Source organism: Onychomys torridus, chromosome 3, assembly GCF_903995425.1.
Source record: "Onychomys torridus chromosome 3, mOncTor1.1, whole genome shotgun sequence".
NCBI lineage: Eukaryota > Metazoa > Chordata > Mammalia > Rodentia > Cricetidae > Onychomys > Onychomys torridus.
Genome location: NC_050445.1, coordinates 126,472,265 through 126,491,723, shown reverse-complemented (window position 1 = coordinate 126,491,723; position 19,459 = coordinate 126,472,265). Strand labels below are relative to the sequence as shown.

The 19,459-nt window shown below is 44.6% G+C and overlaps 1 non-coding gene and 1 pseudogene across 1 annotated transcript; one reads left to right on the top strand and one right to left on the bottom strand.

Moving 5' to 3' along the window:
• LOC118580129 overlaps positions 1–18,868 on the top strand; it is a 52,044-nt pseudogene extending 33,176 nt beyond the window's left edge.
• Positions 13,665–13,769, bottom strand: LOC118580923. Its single transcript, XR_004944584.1, has one exon. It is a non-coding gene; the product is annotated as a U6 spliceosomal RNA (small nuclear RNA).
• Positions 18,869–19,459: the final 591 nt, after the last annotated feature.

Sequence of the window (19,459 nt, the reverse complement as noted above, 5' to 3'; positions counted from 1 at the left end):
CAGGAAGTGTCAAGCCCTGTGGCCCTCAAGACCGTGCAAGAGATCTCTGAAACAGAAATAGCAGCCAGAAGCTGTGATCAGAAAATTCCAGAACTGGGGCAGGCTTAATCCTTTTAATATATGTTCTGCTTTTCAGTTCAAACGCCTAATGAGCCTTTACTATCTGACCTACTCAGTGTGTGCCCAAAGACTTCCCTTTGAGGTACGATAAAGGTCAATGTCCAAGGCTTTCCATTGGCTAGAGAGGGATGAAGATTAGAAACTCTGGCTAATGTTTAAGGGGTTCGAACTTTAGTATCAAAACATAGCTTACTTTGTAATTACCACCCCCCCACACACTGTTCTTGTGTGGGTTTTGTTTGGTTAGAGTCTCAGCAACCCAGGCTAGTCTCCAACTCTCTGTGTAGTTGAGGACGACCTTGGGTTTCTGATCCAAACTCCTCCACCTCCCAAGTGCTAGGATTTCAGGCATGTACTTCCACACCCAGTTAACCAACTCAAGGTTGTGCTTGTGACCTCATGCATGCTAGGCAAGCACTTTACCAACTGAGCTACAACCCCATCCTTTTAGAAAGTGTGTGTGTGTGTGTGTGTGTGTGTGTGTGTGTGTGTGTGTGTGCTAGGCAAGCACTTTACCAACTGAGCTACAACCCCATCCCCATGTACTGCCTTTTAGAAAGTGTGTGTGTGTTTGTGTGTGTGTGTGTGTGTGTGTGTGTGTGTTAGGCAAGCACTTTACCAACTGAGCTACAACCCCATCCCCATGCACTGCCTTTTTAGAAAGTGTGTGTGTGTGTATGTATGTATGTATATATATATATATATATATATATATATATATATATATATATGTGTGTGTGTGTACATATGTATACATATATGTGTGTATATATATGTGTGTGTGTTTATGTATGTATATATGTGTGTGTATGTATATATATATATATATATATATATATATATGTGTGTGTGTATGTATGTATATGTGCTTGTTTTTTGTTTTTCATTTTCAATCATTTCAAACATTAAGAACATCACACATGGGACTGGAGAGATGGCTTAGTGGTTAAGAGCACTGGCTGCTCTTCCAGAGAACCTGGGGTTCCATTCCCAGCACCTACACAATGGCTCACAACCATTTGAACTCCAGTCCCAGAGATTTGAGAGCATCATACACACACGGTGCCCAGATATATGCAAACAAAACACCCATACACATAAAAATAAAATAAAATGAAAGAAATGACCTCTTTAAAAGCTCAGTAGTAGAGCACTGGATCCAAGCACTACAGCTTTCCCAAACGCTGACCTTTTCTTTCTTCTTGTGCTGTGGATTGAACCTAGAGCATTGGGCAAGCCACGCTCTAGCCCTAAGCTCCTCCAGCCCTCAATGCTGACATCTTACATAGCTGTAGCTTAATCAGCAAAACCAGAGTGTGAAACAGAAGTATAATACTGTGAACTTGTCTCCAGACATGAGTTAAAGTTTGCCAGCTGCCTCACTGATGTTCCTTTTCCAAGCCAGGATCATAGATTGAGCTGGCCTGTCTCTGTGGTCTTCTGTAAGCTGAGACAGTTTCCTCATTCTTTGCCCTTCACGATTGTGACATTTTTGAAGAGCAGGGGCCAGTTACTTTGCAGAGTGTTCCTCACACTGGGTGTGTCTGGTATTTTTCATGATTAGATTGTGGGTCTGTATGTTGAGCAAGAACACCACTGAAGAGACGTTGTGTCCTCAGTCATCCCAGCAGGGGGGCAGGAGGCTGTTGCCTCTGTTCCTGCTGATGGAAAGATGATCACTTGGATTAGGTGGTGCCCAGTGGATTGGTTACAAGCAAAGTGACTATGCTCGCCTTTGAACTTAGCATGCTATGTGAAGACACATTTTGAGAAGATGCAATGTCTTTTGTCTGTCATATCCCACCACTGCCTTCAGCCTCCTGGATGGTCCTCTAGCCATGGCCTCTGTGAAGTCAGCCGAAGCCTGGCTTTTCTAGTTCCAGCGTTCCTTCTCCCCTGACCAAGTGGAATTCTAGAGGAGAAAGAGCATCCTTCTTCCCTTGTCAGCTTATTTATTCTTCTGTTTGCTTATGTCAACACGGAGACGATGTTAATCTTATTCTAAGTCATTATTTATTATTCTAATTCTCCCAGACTTAACCAGCAAATGCCTGTGATGATCAACCAGCATGAGATCCTGTCTCCAGAAAAAAAGAAAAAAATAGAATGGTATTTGAGACCAAGCTCTCACTGGCAAGGTGACTTGGCAAATAAAGGCACTTGCCACCAAGGCTGCGTTCCATCCAGGTCCAATAACTCCCATGAGTTGTCCTTCTGACCTCCCTGTGTGAACTATGGTATATTCATGCATGTGTGTGCACACACAAATAAATAAATAAGTGGATGGATGGATGAATGAATGAATGAATATGAGTTTAAGACGTATCTCATTGGGGTGTGGCTCAGTTGACAGAGTGCTTGCCTAGTATGCATGAACCAGTACTACATGAAACAGTGGTAGTGGCACATGACTATAAACCTAGCACTTGGGGCATAGAGGCAGTGGGTCAAAAGTTGAAGGTCATCCTTGGTTATATAGTGAATTCAAGGTCAGCTTCAGCTACATGAGACCTTGTCTCAAAAAAAAAAAATCTCATAGTACTAGGATATCTTTAGTTCTAGTGTTGTGGGATATTTGTACACTGTATGAAGATATGATGCTGTGATTGGTTTAATAAATAAAGAGCTGAATGGCCAATAGCTGGGCAGGAGGTCCAGGTGGGACTTCCAGGCAGAGAGAGGAAGTAGGAGGAGATAATCAGGGTGCAGAGGAGACGCTAACAAGACATGGAGGGAGTCAGATACACAGAATAAAAGAAAGGTAAAAAGCCACTTGGTAAAACGTAGATTAATAAAAGCAGGTTACTTTAAGTTATAAGAGCCAGTAGGACAAGCCTAAGCTAAGGCCGAGCTTTCATAATAATAAGCCCCCATGTCTTCATTTGTGAGCTGGTGGGACAGAGAAAGACTTGTTACAAGTGTCTATCAAAGAGAACTCAGCCAGGAAGTGTATAGAGTCATCCTTGGCTATCTTTTGGGCTCAGTTCCAGAATACCCCACAGATATCAAATTGACACAGGCACAAGTTCCTAATAAAGGATGATATCAGGGCCCTGGGGTGTGGCTCAGTCAATAGAGTGCTTCCCTAGCATGTACAAAGTCTGGGTTCCATCCCCAGCACTGCATAAAACCAGTGTAGTGAACTCACCCTTGTAATCCCAGCACTCGGAAGTTCATCCCTCAGCTACATGACCATTTCAAGGTCAACCTGGACTGGATGGATAGATGCATGTATGTATGTATGTATGTATGTATGGATGGATGGATGGATGGACGGAACGATGGGTAGATAGATGGATAGATAGGAGTAAAGCAGTTTAACAGAATCAAAAAACATGTAGTTAGCTGGGGTATTTCTAGAATGGTATTGGGTACTTTCCTGTGGGATTTTTCACATGGGGTACAAAAGAGGGGTCAGTTTCAGGTTAAACCAAAGATGGCTCCATCTGAGACAAGGTGGAGGAACTTTGCCCAGTCACAATCCAACACCTGTGGATTTAAAAATAAAAATGGATGTTTGTAGGAATTCATGATGAGAAGAAAAGCATCTGTACCTGTTCAGGAGACACACAGCTACAGTAGGCCCCTCTACACACACACAAATGAGACACAAGGCAAGCAATGCTTACATGCTCTGGAGAGACACTAGGGATGCCAGAAGTGGCTGGAGGTTCCATCCAAGTGTGCCCACACTTTATTCTTCTCCATTTTAAGTGCTCGTCAAATGGCAAACCCAAGTTTTGTTTTGTTTGAGACAAGTTCTCACTATCTGAAGTCTTGCTATCTGGAACTTTCTGGAATTTTTGTTCCAATATTTCCATCCATAGACTTAGCTACAACCTGTGCTGTGGAGTGCCTATTCTGACCATCTCTGTGTGTAAAATCTTTGTTTCATACCAGTGCTTAGGATCCAGTCTAAGAGAACAGGTACATTACTGCTACATGGGTTCTGATTCCACTGTCCAGCTTATAATTACTTATTTGCTTAATTGTGGAATATACCTAAAAAAAACTTTCAAGATTTCTAAGGCCTTTTTATTGTTGTTGTTTATTATTCTTGTTTTGTTTTGCTTTTTGAGACAAGGTCTGACCATGTAGCCCTGGTTGACCTGAAACTTGCTATGTATACAGGCTGGCCTAAATTCACGGAGCTCCCCCTGCCTCTGCCTCCTAAGTATTGTGATTGGAAGTTTGTACCACCATACCCATCTGTTGGTTTGTTGCTGTTTTTCTTTAAAGGCTTTTTGTGTGTATGTGCACATGTGAGAGTATCTATGTTTGGAGGGTGTGTGTGTGTGTGTGTGTGTGTGTGTGTGTGTGTGTGCAGAAGCCTTAAGAGGGTGTTGGATCTCTTGGGATAGAGTTACAAGTGTTTGTGAGCCTCCCATTGTGGCTGCTGGGATCTGGTCCTCATGACACAGAAAGCACTCTTAACCTCTGAGCCATCTCTCTAACCTCTTGTTTCGTTCTTGAGACAGGGTTTCCGTGTAGTCTGGGTTAACCATCCTGCCTTCACCTCTTCAGTGCGAGGATTGTAGGCAGCATGCCCAGCTTACAGAAAAATTTTCCATTGGTTAAAAATTGCAACCTAATTGTTGCAATGAAACATTGGCCCATACTATCAGTTGATGTGAGAGACAACAAGAGAGATTGGAAGAGTGGAGGCTTATTAAAAAAAAAAAAAAAAATTCTCTTCTCTTATTATGTAATTAGGATGAAACATGTTTTCTCCCAGTAGGTGGCAGCATGTGAACCATGATTAAAGCAGCTTCTTTTTTCTCCCCCTTGTGGTTCTTTGAGTTTAGGCTTAGTGGTTGCTGTTCTTTGAGACAGCATCTCATGTGTGGAGCAGAGCATGAAGTCTTCAATATCTGCTCTTCCTGCCTCCACCTCCCAAGTGCTGGGGACACAGGTGTGTACCACCACACTCAGTTCATGAGGTGCTAGGGATCAAACTCAGGTTTGGGTGCATGCTGGGTGAGTGCTCTACCAGATGAGCTACATCCCAGCTCCTGCTGCTCTTCTGTAATGTTCCTTTAAGATTGGGACAGGGCTTCACCACATAGCTGAGTGCAACTGAGCACACAATCCTACTGTGCCAGTTTCCTGAAGGCTGGTAGCAAAGGCCTGTGCTGCAGCCCATCTGAATCAGGTTTTCAGTGAGTCTTGGTAATGAAATCATCACAATAAACAATTACAGAAAGCAAGCAATCAACGTCCTCATACAAACCATGAGATAGAACACACAATGTAAAACAGCTTTCATAAAAAGAGGGCTGGGGAGATGGCTTATTCAGTGAAATGCCTGCCTCACAAGAATGGGGATTTGAGTTCAAATCCCAACAATCACACAAAGCCTGGGCCTGGCATGTTTGTTGATAACCTCAGAGCTGGAAGGAGGTAGCGTCACACAGCGACAAGAGGATCCTCAGAGCTCATTGGCCAGCCAATCTAGCCAATCAGTGAACCTGGGCTCAGGGAGAGCATGTCTCAAAATGAAAGGTAGTGTGAGCTGGAAGACACCCACCATTGCCCTCTGCCCTCTCACATGCATGCACACACAAATAGGCACTCACATACACACTACACACAGAGATAGATATATGTCTAAACAAACAAACAAATAAACAAATAGAAAATGTACTGCATATCACCCATATGTGAAGCACCTACAGTGAATTCCAGGAATAATTCTCCATTGTAAGCAAAGCCACAGGAAAAGTGCTGTCTTGAAGGATGAGGCTTAGGTCCTCAGGGTCCTTGGAAGGTCATCCCAAGAGTAGATGGGATCATACATAGTAGGATATATTAACCAGGCAGGAACTAGAGAAAACACACTCTCCTCACCACCCTGACCCAGGACCCCATCTTGTGCACTGCCTGGGGAAAGAAATCTCAACAAGAAGCAAGACAACAGAGACTTGGTACCGTGAACATGGAGGTAGATGAGGAAGATGGGCCCAGGGCAGAATTCTGTATCTTGTGTTTGGCCAAAGACTCAGCAGTCCTACTCAAGAGGTAGAGGTGTCTGTGGAATGACCTCTCCCTTTGGGATGCTGCTCCGTTAATGACAAGATGATAGGTATTCTGGGTGTTCCCCACACACAGCATTCTGGAAAGTCTGTTCCAGGTAGGATGAAAAGAGGAAGAATTAGCTAGTAGGCTGAGGCAGGAGGATCATTACAAGTCTGCAGCCAGCTGGGCTACATGATTATGAAGCTAGCCTGTGCTGGGAAGGTACAGGGCCTGCCTAGCATGCACAGGGCCCTGGGTCACATCCCTAGAACCACACAAAGCAGGTAGTGGCACAAGCCTGTGATCCCACCACAGTTCAAAAACTGAAGGTCATCCTCAGCCATACATCAACTGTGAGACCAGGCTGGGATACAAGACACCCTGCCAGAAAGAGAACAGAGGCAGAAACTATGAAGGAGCCACAGAACTGGGGGCAAAAAAGCCCTGGCATCCTAGAGCATGGTGACATTTCTTGCTGGCTGAGTCAAAAGCTTCACAACTGACAAAATCAAAATAGCCTACAAAATCCTTTTCCCAAAGACATCGCACACAGGACGTTAAAGCCAAAAATGGGGCGGAGGGGGGGGGGCTTTCGTCCCAGCACTCAGGAGGCTCAGACAGGCAGATTGTAAGCTCAAGACTAGCCAGAGCTACGTAAGGAGATGCTGTCTCAAAAACAAAATGAACTAGACTTGTGGACAAATTGAGTTGTACCAGTGTTCATCTTTCCTCCCTAGTCTCAAGAAGGGCATCTGGGAAACCATTTGACCAATTCATTTCAAAAAGGAAATTCTATAAGAAAAGAGAAATAAGGAAACCAGCTCGTGTTTTTGTACTTAATTTTTAGGTTTCGCCTAATCTTTAAACCTGATTGTAAATGATATCTTTTGAGCAATTTTAACTTTGCAAACCATTGAATCATATCTATCCATAGTGAAGGTACCTAAGGCATGTGTGCTCACAAGAGCTTTCTTTCTCCGTCTCGCTCTCTCGATGTCTCTGTGTCTCTGTCTGTATCTGTCTCCCTGTTTCTTTCTCATTGTCTGTCTGTCTATCTTACTCTCTCTTTCTCTCTCTCTGTCTCTTTCCCTCTCTGTGTCTCTCTCGATGTCTCTGTATCTCTCCCATCTCTCCTTCTCCCCCTCCCCCCTCTGTCTCTGTGTCTCTCCCTCCCCCTGTCTCTCTCCCTCTCCCGCTGTCTCTGTTCTGTTTAAATCTGAGGCAGGTTCTGTCTCTTCTCTCTCCTTACTAAGCACCCTTTGCTTTACCCTGACTCCTGAAATTTTCTTCTGCACTGTAGGTAAGGACCTGGCTTTATCTGAGCCACAGTCCCTAAGGGGCAACTCCTCAGGCTACAGACAACAGCTGACATGTTAGTGGGCTCCAAGGTTCTCAGCAGTGAGTGGACTGAAAACAGGTCTCAATAAATTTCCATTTCCCAGGCAAGTCTCCAGTTCCTGATTCCTGTCAGAGAAATGACTTCCTGTTTGTAAGTATGAGGGTGACCTCACCCACCTAGCATCACAAGACGTGTGTTTGAGCCAGGCATGGGAGCACTGGCACTTGAGGATTACTTCCGATTCAAAACTAGTCTGGGCTATACTAGTGAGCTGCAGTTCAGCCAAGGCTGCATAGTGAGGTAGCAAGACCCTGCCTGCCGTTTCAAAGGAAAAGGAACATGTACTGGCCACTTCATTAGCTCGCCATTATATCCTGTGGGTAGTCATCTGGAGCCCACTTTGTATAGCTTAGTGTTCTGTCCTTCTAGCCTGAGCCAAAAGGATCTCCTGTGTCTCCTGCTGACTACTCTCACATTTCCCAACAACCAGGCAGGAGTTCAAGGCCAGACTTGACTATAGTGAGTTTAATGTCAAGCTGGGCTGTAGGAGACCCTGTCTTCTTCTTCTTTTTGTTTTCCAAGACAGGGATTCACCGTGTAGCCCTGGCTGTCCTGGAACTCATTCTGTAGACCAGGCTAGCTTTGAACTAACTCAGAGATCCACCTTCCTCTGCCTCCTGAGTGCCAGGAGTAAAGGCGTGTGCCACCCCCACCTGAGGAGACACGGTCTTTAAAAATAGATATTAAAAGTTCTAGGTTGGAGAGACAACATCCCTCATCCAGGTTACAATGATGAGAAATGCCCTCTAACCTCAACTGGTATTACAACAGGGACTTTAGGCTCTATGTTTGCTGAAAAGCAAAGACTCAGGCCAGCAGATGCTCAATGGGCAAGGAGATCAGTCCTCTGCCTTCATTCTATATCTTTCTGCCTTTAACTCTGGGTCAGATTTCTGCTCAGCTCCAAGCACAAGCATGTGGGTCATTTAAAGCTAATAATAATGTTTGTGTAAAGCTAATAATCCTCCTCTTTCGAGGCTGAAGACCACAGGTAAGAGAAGCTAAGTCACCTCTGACAGATTTCTGACGGTCAACTTCGCCTGGTTTAGACTAGAGAACAGCGGGCAGGAAATCTTCAGTTATTAAACTTTCCAGGAATAGTGGGGCCATGCAGACAGATCACCCCATGATAAAGCTGTCCTCATAAGAGAAGACAATGACCCCAGGATGGAAAGGCAGCCCTGCTTCATCAAGTGATGCTTGATATTGACTCTCAACTTAGCAGGATCTAGCATCACCTGGAGACAGTTCTCCAAGCATGTCTGTGATGGAGTTTCTAGACTGGGTTGTTTGAGGTTGGAAGGCCCACATTAAAATGTGGGCAGCAGCATCTCATGGGCTGGGGTCCTGGGCTGAATAAAAGGAAGAAAGTGGGCTTTTGAGATGCCTCAGTGGGGCACTTGCTGCCAAGCCTGACTACATGAGGTCACTCTCCAGAGCCTGCACAGTGGAAGGGAGAACCAATTCCCACAAGTTGACCTCTGACCTCTGCATGCGTGTTTGCCACAAATACACATGAGTGAATAAATGGAATACTTTAAAAAAAAGATTGATGGTTCGTGTGTGTGTGTGTGTGTGTGTGTGTGTGTGTGTGTGTGTGTGTGTCCGTCCAGAAGAGGGCATCAGGTCGTCTGGAGTGAGCAGCCTGACAGGGGTTCTGGGAACCCACCTTGGGTCCTCTGGAAGCAGCAAGCCTTCTTAACTTCTGAGCCATTTCTCCAGTCCCATAGTATTTTCATTTTAAGGAGAAAGTAGGCTGGGCATGGTGGCATGTGTTTTAAATTACAGACTCAGGAGACAGAAGCAAGTGGATCTCGGTGAATTTCGGGTCAGCCTGATCTACAGAGTGAGTTCCAGGCCATCTGGGGATACATGGTGAGATCCTGTCTCAAAAAGAAAGAGGAGGAGGGCAGGGTGGGGAGAGAGGCAGGCACCAGCACCCACTTCTCTGCCTGCTCACTGCAGAGGCAACGTGACCAGCCACCTCACTCTTAGTGCCATTACTTCCCCACCACAACTGTACCTTAAACTGGGAGCCAGAGAAAGCACCTCCATCTTTAAGCTGCTTTCTTCAGGCACTTTGTTGCAGCAAAAAGAAAATTAAGCAAGGATGCCCCATACGCAGTGTAAGCAGAGCTTTTATGTGACTCTGGATTCTAGAAGACCCTGCTAACTAGTCATGGCAACCCGTCTTCAGGACACCAAGTAAGTAGATAAGGAATGGTAGGAAGCAAAGAGAGGGGGTTGATTAAATATGGCCGTGCAGTGAAGAGAAACAAGTCGAGGGTCCCAATGGCCCTCAAGTCTGTCTTTGGGGTACTGGTGTTAGCTTTTTTGGAGGAAGCATTGGGGCAGGGAGCAAGAACTCAAGGTGTGGTCTGGTTGATCGCCTCCATTCTAGTTCTGCAGTCCAAAGACTTCCTTAGCATCATTGTCCCTTGAGGAGGCCAGTCTGGTTTCTACAAGATGTCCCTCCTGCTCTAGGGTGCTCCTAGCCTACCATCATGGGTGACAGCCCTTCTTGGGGTGGGAGGGGTCCAACCTGCAAGGTTATGTTCTCTCTGGAATCTACAGTAGCTGCAAGTTTAGGTCAATGACATCTCTGCATCTTCAGCTTGAAGGGGACTGAGTTACATTAGATAGGCACTCCATGTGATGAACACACGGATCTGCAGAGGCAAGCAGGTGGCCCAAGGGAAAGAAGTAACAAATAAGGGCAGAGATGCCAGGCATCCATCCTGCCTTTGGCTGCCTTGTGAACACAAATGAGGAGTCAACACTTCCTAGGGAATGTGGCTTCTGAGGGTGCCATCTCTGCAGGATCTGTGCTCTCAGGACCCAAATTGCCAGGATCACAGGACTCAGAGAAACACATGCAAAGCAAAGAGACTCTGCAGACATCCCTCTGCTAGCAGCATTTCCTCGGCACCCAACCCAGAGCTCCCCTGCCTCGCTGTGACTGTCCCCTCAACATCAATACACAGAGCTGACACAATGATCAACCAAACCTCAGCTTGAACATGGCGGCTTGGCCACAGACTCCTCTTGTCCCCATCCCTCAACTACCTTGAAGACAGGGCTGGAGTGCTCAATCCCTCTTGTCTTCCTGGTGTGGCTCAGCTGATCCCATTGCTTACACTTCACCACTACTTTTTTCTTTTGATTTTGGGGGTGGCTGGCCACATCTAGCTTGTTGGGACTCCCATAAGTTAGGACTCCAGGAACAGAAAGACTGAGGCTCTACATTGTGCACACTGTCAGCAGAAGCCGGGAGGCCCAGCCCAGCATTGCCGCAGAAGCCCGAGGTGTTTTCTGCTTAGAGTTCCACTAACGTCAAGCCAGATCCCTGCCTACACTGCAGAAAAGAACTTCAAAACAGGTAAGCGTGAAGCAAAGTGAAGCGAGTTTATTAAGTAGCGATAAGGAGAGTGCACGATTCACACTTAAGCAGGATGTTTAGAGAGAGTGACTCATGACAAAAGAACAGCACACACCTAAGTTAAGAGGGCTTTTCAGTGGAGAGAGCTGCAATTAGACGTCTTCAGAAGGGCTATGTACAGGAGTCTGCCGCTGAGTTCTGTTTTTCAAAGGATCAAATTTCACAACAAGGTTTAATGATTAAGTGAAGCTTAAGTTTTAAGCAAATTTTAAATTTTAAGTAAAAATATAGAAACTGGCCAGGTCTGGTGACTCACACCTTTAAGCCAGCACTCAGGAAAGAGAGGCAGGTGGATCTCTGTGAGGTGGAAGCCAGCCTGGTTATTGCAGCAAGTTCCAGGTGATCCAGAACATACGGTGAGAGATGTGGTGAGATCCTGTATTTAAAAAAAAAAACAAAACATATTTGTGGAGGCGGGACTGCAAGGGCAGAGGGCAGCTTCTCAGAGATGGGGAATGGGATCAAGATGCATGATGTGTAAGGCACAAAGAATAAATAAAATGAAAGTTAAATATATATATATATATATATATATATATATGTGTGTGTGTTTTAATAAATGAATACATGAACTAGCTTACACACACACACACACACACACACACACACACACACACACAAATAGGTATCTGTAAAGGCCAGAGGAGAGGCAACTCCTCCCTGGAGCTAGAGTTACAGTCTGATGTGAGTGCTTGGAATTGAACTCTGGTCTCCTGAAAGACCAGTACTCATTCTTAACCACTGAACCATGCCTCGAGGCCTCATTTTGAGGTTTTAGTTGGTTGGGGATTGGGGAGGGGCATGTTCTCAATGTGTAACACAGGTTGACCTGGAACTCAGCATGGAGACTCACAAAGATCTGCTTGCCTCTGCCTCTGCCTCTGCCTGTACTGAAGGTGCACACCACCATGACCAGTTCTCTCCTATCTTAAAGGACTCCTTTCTGTAAATAGAATTGTGAGGCGATGTTTTGTTCAGTTTAGGGATGAGAGGGAAGCACTCATACAGTTAGACTCAAGACTATAAGCACTGTGCCTCAAGCCAGCCCCGATCCTGTTTGGAAGCACTGTCCCTATAAGCAATTGTGATTTTTATTGTCTTCAAGCTTCTGAACCCTGGATTCCAGAGTAAGGGGTTCATTTCCCCTTCCCGTGTCCCTGTAATTTTTCTTGTCTTAAAACTGTTTTATTACATTTTAATTTATTTATTTTATGGAGGGCAGAGGACAGCTTCAGGGTCCCAGGCTTGGCAGTAAGCACTTTACCCACTCTCCACTCCGTTTCCCATCTTTCTATCTCACTCATCCTAACGATGCCCCTTACCCCAGGGAAGCTTGAGGGAGCGGGGAGAATACATTACACAAATTCCGATGTTTACTAAATAAACTAACTCCATTTGCAGCTGTTTGTAGAAAGGTCCAAGCTTGCAGGTGCTCTCAAGCAGAGTAGAAATGGTGGTGAAGAATGTCTGGGAAGAGACCCAGGAATATGTGAAGACAAAAGGAAAATTAGGGTAAAACCATCATGGGAAGAATTTTCCAGAATAGCCTTTGGAGGCTGCATGGGGAGTCTCCCTCACCATGTATCTGCTGCTGGAGAATATGAACCTTACTTAGTCACCCTACATGAGCATTCAGAATAAACTAGAATGACTACATGCTCTCAGAGACTTTAGATAGAATATAGATAAATAGCTGATAGATAAATATATACATACATACATACATACATGCACACACACACACACACACAACTTACTCATAGCCATACAAACACATAGGTAGGTGGACAAATAGATCTTGGGGCCATAAACTTGTTTTATGGACATTTTGGATATATATATATATATATATATATATATATATATATATATATATAAAATTTCCTTTTTCTTCTATCATTTACACCTACACCTGTTTTCAACTCCAGCAGAAGTTTTCCCACATAAGAATTTATTTATTTTTATTTATGTGTATGCATGGGAGTGCCCAAGGAGATCAGAAGAGGATGTCAGATGCCCTGGAACTAGAGTCATAGATGACTGTGAGCCACCCGGATGTGGATACTAAGAGCCAAAACAAGGTCCTCTGCAAGAGCATCGAGTACTCTTCACCCCTCAGCTGGCTCTCCAGTCCCAAGAATTCTTACTCCCTTGTAAAAACTCAACACTGCTCACTCAATATAAGCCCACCTTCTCTTCCATCCTCAGAACACTAACTTTAACTATCAATATCCATGTTCTCCAAGATACAATTTCTGGTTTTTGTGATTTGCTTTGTGCTGGTGATCCAACCCACATCTTCAAGAATATGATGCAAACACTCTACCTACTGAACTTTATTTGCAGCCTATGTGTGCATATCTGTATGCACATGTGAGCACCTGTGTGTGCATTTATGTGCATGTGTGTTTGTGTATGTGTGTTATTTTTAAAGATCATGCAAACAAGGTTCTGAGGGGTAACAGCTCCTTGAAGCGGCAGGGGGGGGGGTACTGAAAATGGGTTGGGTTTTTTGTTTTTGTTTTTGTTTTTTAACTTTTTAGACAGCACCTCCTATGTAGTCCATGCTGGCCTGAGACTCACAGCTGTAGCCAAGGACGACCTTAAACTCTTGGTCCTCCTGCCTCCACCTCCTAAATGCTTGAAATATAGGATAGGCCTTCATGCCTGGCTCTCAAAACATGTATTTTTTAAAATATGGAGCACTATGCATCTGTGTATCATTCTTGCACAGAGGCCATGCTAATCTTCTCTGTGTCGTTCCAATTTTAGTATGTGTGCTGCTGAAGCAAGCACTAGAAACACATTTTCTAAAGACCCAAATAAAATCCTTTACCTCACGGTTTCTGAGTTTGAACCAATCCACACATTTACTGAAATAGGGCTAAAGCAGGAGCTGGCTAATACCAATGCAAACAAGGAACTAAGACAGTTTACAGTAGAGGCGAACAGGAATGGCCACGGCTAGGAACACAGATTCAGGTTATTCAAACATCGTGTTTCGATGGGAAAACAGGGGCCAGATTCTAGGGCCTCTCTGAAAGTCCTGCATACACCAAAAGCCTGTGGCCTGCCACCATAACACTGTGGCCATGTGTAAATTAAGTGACCTCAGGCAGGGAAAGTCAGGGCCTTACAGAGCCAGCCTAGGCCTGCAGGTGAGGTCAGTTGTTTCTGCACAGAAGTCAAGAGGCCGTGGGTGGAGTATGGTAATAGATGGCACAATTGAGAGTCTGGCAAGGGTGACCAGTAAGTTTTTGGGGTTTGCATGAAAAGAGCCTGTGCTTATTGTCTAATACCAGAAGAGGCTTGGCTCATACGTGTGCAGTCAAGACATCACGGCCTCCCTGACTCAGGGTCCAGATGTGGTACTTGTGCATGGCTTCAGCTGGCTACACTAAAAGAGAACAGTGTTGCAATGTACACATATTTCTACTCCTGTTTGAAATATTTTGTATATTGATACAAATACAGAACTTTATTTATTGTAATGTACATATATTTCTACTCCTATTTGGAATATTTTGTATATTGATACAAATGTAACATTATATTTGTCATACTGTATGTATGTTCTACCTCTGTTTAGAATATTTTATATATTGATACATATTGCTGTTATATTGCATACTGCACTATACATTTCTACCTGTTAAAGATACTTTGTGTATTGTCACAATTTTGAGGTCATTGTCCTTTATTGTTTATATTGTTTGCTTACAGACTGTTTACCTTGTTTATATGAAGCCTTAGTCCTTAGGTAATTTAGGTAGAGAAGACTTACAGATTTATAGTCACCTATGCTTGTCATCTCTATAATTATGTTAGTTAGATTATCCAGATTTATAAATACATATGTCAGATGGACAGGTAATCTTCAAACACTTCACAGACCTAGAGAATATGGCATTTAAATAACTTAGAATTCTGTTGACGTGAGACACAATTGCTCCTGGCAGCACCAATTTGATCCCAAGAGAATGTGGGCTTTTAAGACACTCAGTGTGGAAGTTTGTCTTCTTCCTGGCACAAAATGGCCTGTTGGGAAAAATCTGCACTTGCCTCAAATGTTGACAGTACAAACACTGTCCTTTCTGGACAAGCGGGACACAAGAAAAAGTGACTACTAAACCTTGCCAAGACAGGGTAAGATGGTCTTTCAAAATTCCTGCTTCTGAAAATGGTCTGTCAGATATTCTAGTCCTGTAGCCAAACTAGATGCCCCAACAGTGCTGAGAAACTTTAGGTGACTGTCCAGGCTGCCAGCTGTCTCTGTCTACTCTTGAAAAAGTTGCTTGCGTGCATCTCCTGTTTTCTCAGGTACCATTATATTCCTTCTCGGGTCTTTGATGGGGTTGAAGACTAACAGTTACAGTTATAGTTACAATCTTCTCGTAGCTTAGCTAGAACATACTAAGTACTAGATTCAGGTTCTTCAGGATAGAACACCTTTTGGGATGATCTCTGTAACATGCCATCTACCTATGCTCCAGACTTCTCTGGATTTTGGTGTGTGTCTCCTGTTTGATGTTGTTCTTGTTGGTTGTAGTTGTATTTGTTTATGTCATTACCCTTTATTTCTCCTTGATGATTATTCCTGTTGTACATAGTTTTGTATTAGGTTAGAACTTTCTTATTTAGAAAAAAGGGAGAGATGTGGTGGGTAGCTATTTGAGCCATGCTCTGAAGCACTGCCCCTAGTGAGGCAGCTGTAACTGTTACACCTGCCTATGACCTTGAGGTACATACAGACCTGGAATGCACAAATGCATCTCTTTCTTGGTTACTTTGTGATTTGGGTGCTGAGATCTTGGACCAAGCCATTCAGCATGGGACATAGCTCAGCTTTCCCGGACCCTACGATAAATCTCCTGTGAGTTAACCCTCAAATAAATTCCTTTGATCATTAAGCTGATTCCATGGGTTGTTAGTGATTTAATCACATTAGAACAGGATTAACTGAAGCACCCGGTGTCGCCTCCCACACAATTTGTTAATAGTTTGAGAACAGCCTTTTTCGGTCCCTCTAATTAGATAGTAGATCGTGGGGTTCAGCAGGCCCTCCTCTATTATTTCCTAGGCTAGTGTCCTGATATGATCATCAGGGCCCATATCAGGCACAACAACGAGCCTGGCCATGCTGTGACTGGGTTAGAGCAGGCATCTCTTAGCCTATGAGTGTCCTGAAAATCAGATAGAGGACTTCCTCATGCACGCAGTGGGTTATTAGGATGGTAGATATGTCTAACCACAGCAAGCCCTTTGAATTCCTTAACAAAGGTGGAGAAATGCTGGCTTAAAAAAGGAGAGGAGACAAACCCTAGCTTCCTAGTTTGGACTATATATGGAATATGTATCTGGATGATGCCAAGGTCCTCATTAGTTACCTCCCAACGGGAAAGAAAATCTCTATATCTCTGTCTCATCTCTCTCTCTCTCTCTCTCTCTCTCTCTCTCTCTCTCTCTCTGTCTCTCTCTCTCTCTCTCTCTCTCTCTCTCTCTCTCTCTCTCGTTCTTGCTGGCCTTGAACTCACTGTGTATCCAGGAATGTATTTGAATTTAGAACGGTTTTGAATTTCTCCACCACCTTGCCGTCCCCCTCAGGTGCTAAGGTTACAGTGTGTACCACCATTCCCTATTTTACAGTGCTCGGGATCAAATCCAGGGCTTCACGCATGTTAAACAAACACTCTGCCAATTGAGCTACACCCCAGCCCAGGAAGATTGTTTCTCAAGGTACGAGAAGTGGTGTTTGGTTGTGCCTGAACTTCTTATGTAAGAAATTCCCAAGTGCTGCCCCCACCACAGCCATCAGATGGGAAGACCCTATTGCCAAACACAACACACTTTGGTGGCAGGACATAAAGAAATTGAGATGGATCTGAAATTTCCTCCCTACTGGTTGGCTTTCATAATGCCAAAAAGTAGCCAAAAAGCAGGCTGCTGGAAGAAAAGGATCATCAATGGGTTTACCCAGCAGGAGACCCTGCATGCTACAGCACTAACCCGCCAGGCAAGATGTGTCGACTGGAGACTAGTGGCATGACTGTTATGGGACTAAACAACGGACTTCTGACTAGATTCGAGGATTGTTCCACAGGTGGAACTCATGTCTAGTTCTGTAAGCCTGGCCAAAAGCCCATCGTTAGGGAGGTCATAGGTCACTGGGGGGACCTACTAATGTTGTTTTATGAAATGAACATGCTGTCAAATTGCCTTCTAAATCTTTGTTTATACCTTTAGATTAGTGGCTACTCCCAATCTTGGTGTGAGAAACTTCATTTTTTTCCAGCGGAAACCAGTCAATGCAGAGATACCTGACTGGTCAAAATGCTGAGAATACGCGAGTGTTGAGTACAGGACATCTATCTCAGTCCTCACAATATAAAGGAGTCGGGAGCAGGAAGCACGTAAGAGCCAGAGGATGGGAGAGCACTAGGAAGAGTTGCCCTCCGGACACGATGCGGTTGCTGCACTCATGAGCTGGCACTCACGAGCTGCACTCGACCAAACCAGTCAATAATTGTAGCAAGGATGCTGGAGAGGCCTCTGCAGTTGATGGCTGCTGGGGAGAGGGAGTTATTTTTCTTTAGAGATGTGGTCCCTGGTAAGTTTCCCATGAGTCTGCAGGCAGTACTAATGAAATTAGTGGGGGAAGGAGGAGGAGGAGGGAGAGGAGACCAAAGATTGGGGGGGGCTGGTGTTGGGGGTGTCCAAAGAAAATGGAGTTTGAATGGCTGTAATAAAGATATATTTATATGTATGTATTATCAAAAAATATTTTTAGCCAGGTGGTGGTGGCGGCGGCGGCGCACGCCTTTAATCCCAGAACTTGGGAGGAAGAGGCAGGTGGATCTCTGTGAGTTCGAGGCCAGCCTGGTCTCCAAAGCAAGTTCCAGGAAAGGTGCAAAGCTACACAGAGAAACCCTGTCTTGAAAAAAAAAAATTTTTTTTTTAAAGAAATTTGTGCAGGCATAGTGGCTCATGCCTTTAATCCCAGCACTCAGGAGGCAGAAGCAGGAGGATCTCTGTGGGTTCAAGGCCAGCCCCATCTGCACAGCCAGTTTCAGACCACCCAGGGCTACATAGTGACACTCTGTCTTAAAGAAAGAAAGGAAGGAAGGAAAAACCAAGCAGAAACAACAACAACAAAAACCAAGTAGCCATTGGCCAGGAGAGGAAGGGCATTGAAACAGATTTCCAGTAACAGGTGCTTTGGAAGGCTTCAGAAAGTTTTCAAATATGGCACTGTTGAGCTGACGTGTAAGGTGAGATTTGCTGTCTACCACCACAGGCAGAGAGTGGGAAGTATCCTGCACTCTACGTGCTGTCTGACTGAGCTTGCACAGAACAAAATTTCCTGCCTAAGTGTGGCTGTCAGCAAGCTGCCTCAGAACACAGCCGTGTCGTCTCTGCTCCAGATGCCAGCCCCTGTGGCTGCAACGGTAAAGGAGAAGATGACAGCTGGGGCTTTGGCACTGGGGCTGGGTTTTACGTGATTGCCATGGAAGATCCCTGGAAAACTAAGTACAGAATGTTCTCTTATGTAACCGAGGAGCTTCCACAACTCACAGATGCCAAGTTCCCAGCAGATCCACAGAGGATGTCTATTTTGGTCGCTCCATGGGAGGCCACAAAAAATTCCTGGAAAATACAAATCTGTGTCAGCGTTTGCTCCAGTCTGCAGCCCAGTGCTGCGTCCTTGGAGAAACAAAGCAGACCAAGTGACCTGTCTCGCGTCCTATCTGGGTTCCCAGGTTGACGCATTAATTGATCAAGGAAAAGATGATGAATTTCTTCCAACTGGGCAGTTACTCCCTGATAACTTCACAGCTGCCTGCACAGGAAAGAAAATCCCTGTTGTTTTTAAGATTCATCGCAACCTTCATCACTAACCACACCAGGCATCGTGCAAAATATAAAAATCTTCATACAAGTCAATATCATCAGGATTATGAAAGTTGAAATAAACAGAATTGCTAAATAGAGAAAAAGAAAGGTTGGTCACAGAGGTAACTTGCAATCCCAGTGCTGGGAGGCAGAGACAGGCAGGTCCCTGGGCTTTCTGGTTAGTCAGCCCAGTCTATTCAATGAGACTGTGTGCATGTGTGCGTGTGTGCATGGTCGGGGGGGGGGGGGAGATAAAGGAAGACATCAGACAACCTCCAGACTCCATACACATGTCCATGGGGGCATGTACCCCCTAAAGAACACTCCACAAACTAGGAAAGAAAGGGTAAAGGGTATGTATGTCCTCACCCTAACAAAGAGCATCTGAGAAATAAACAGAAAAGATTCCATGTTTAATAGCAAAATACTCAACGCTTGCTCCTAAAGAGATGGAACAAAACAAGAACGTCTGTTCGTGGCTTCTATTACATTGTGCTGAGGAGTCTAGCCAGGGAAGTCAGATAAGAGAATCTAAAGCCATCTGGATTGGATGGAGAGAGGTGCAGCGTGGAGACTGGCTGTGTTCTGCGCCCCCT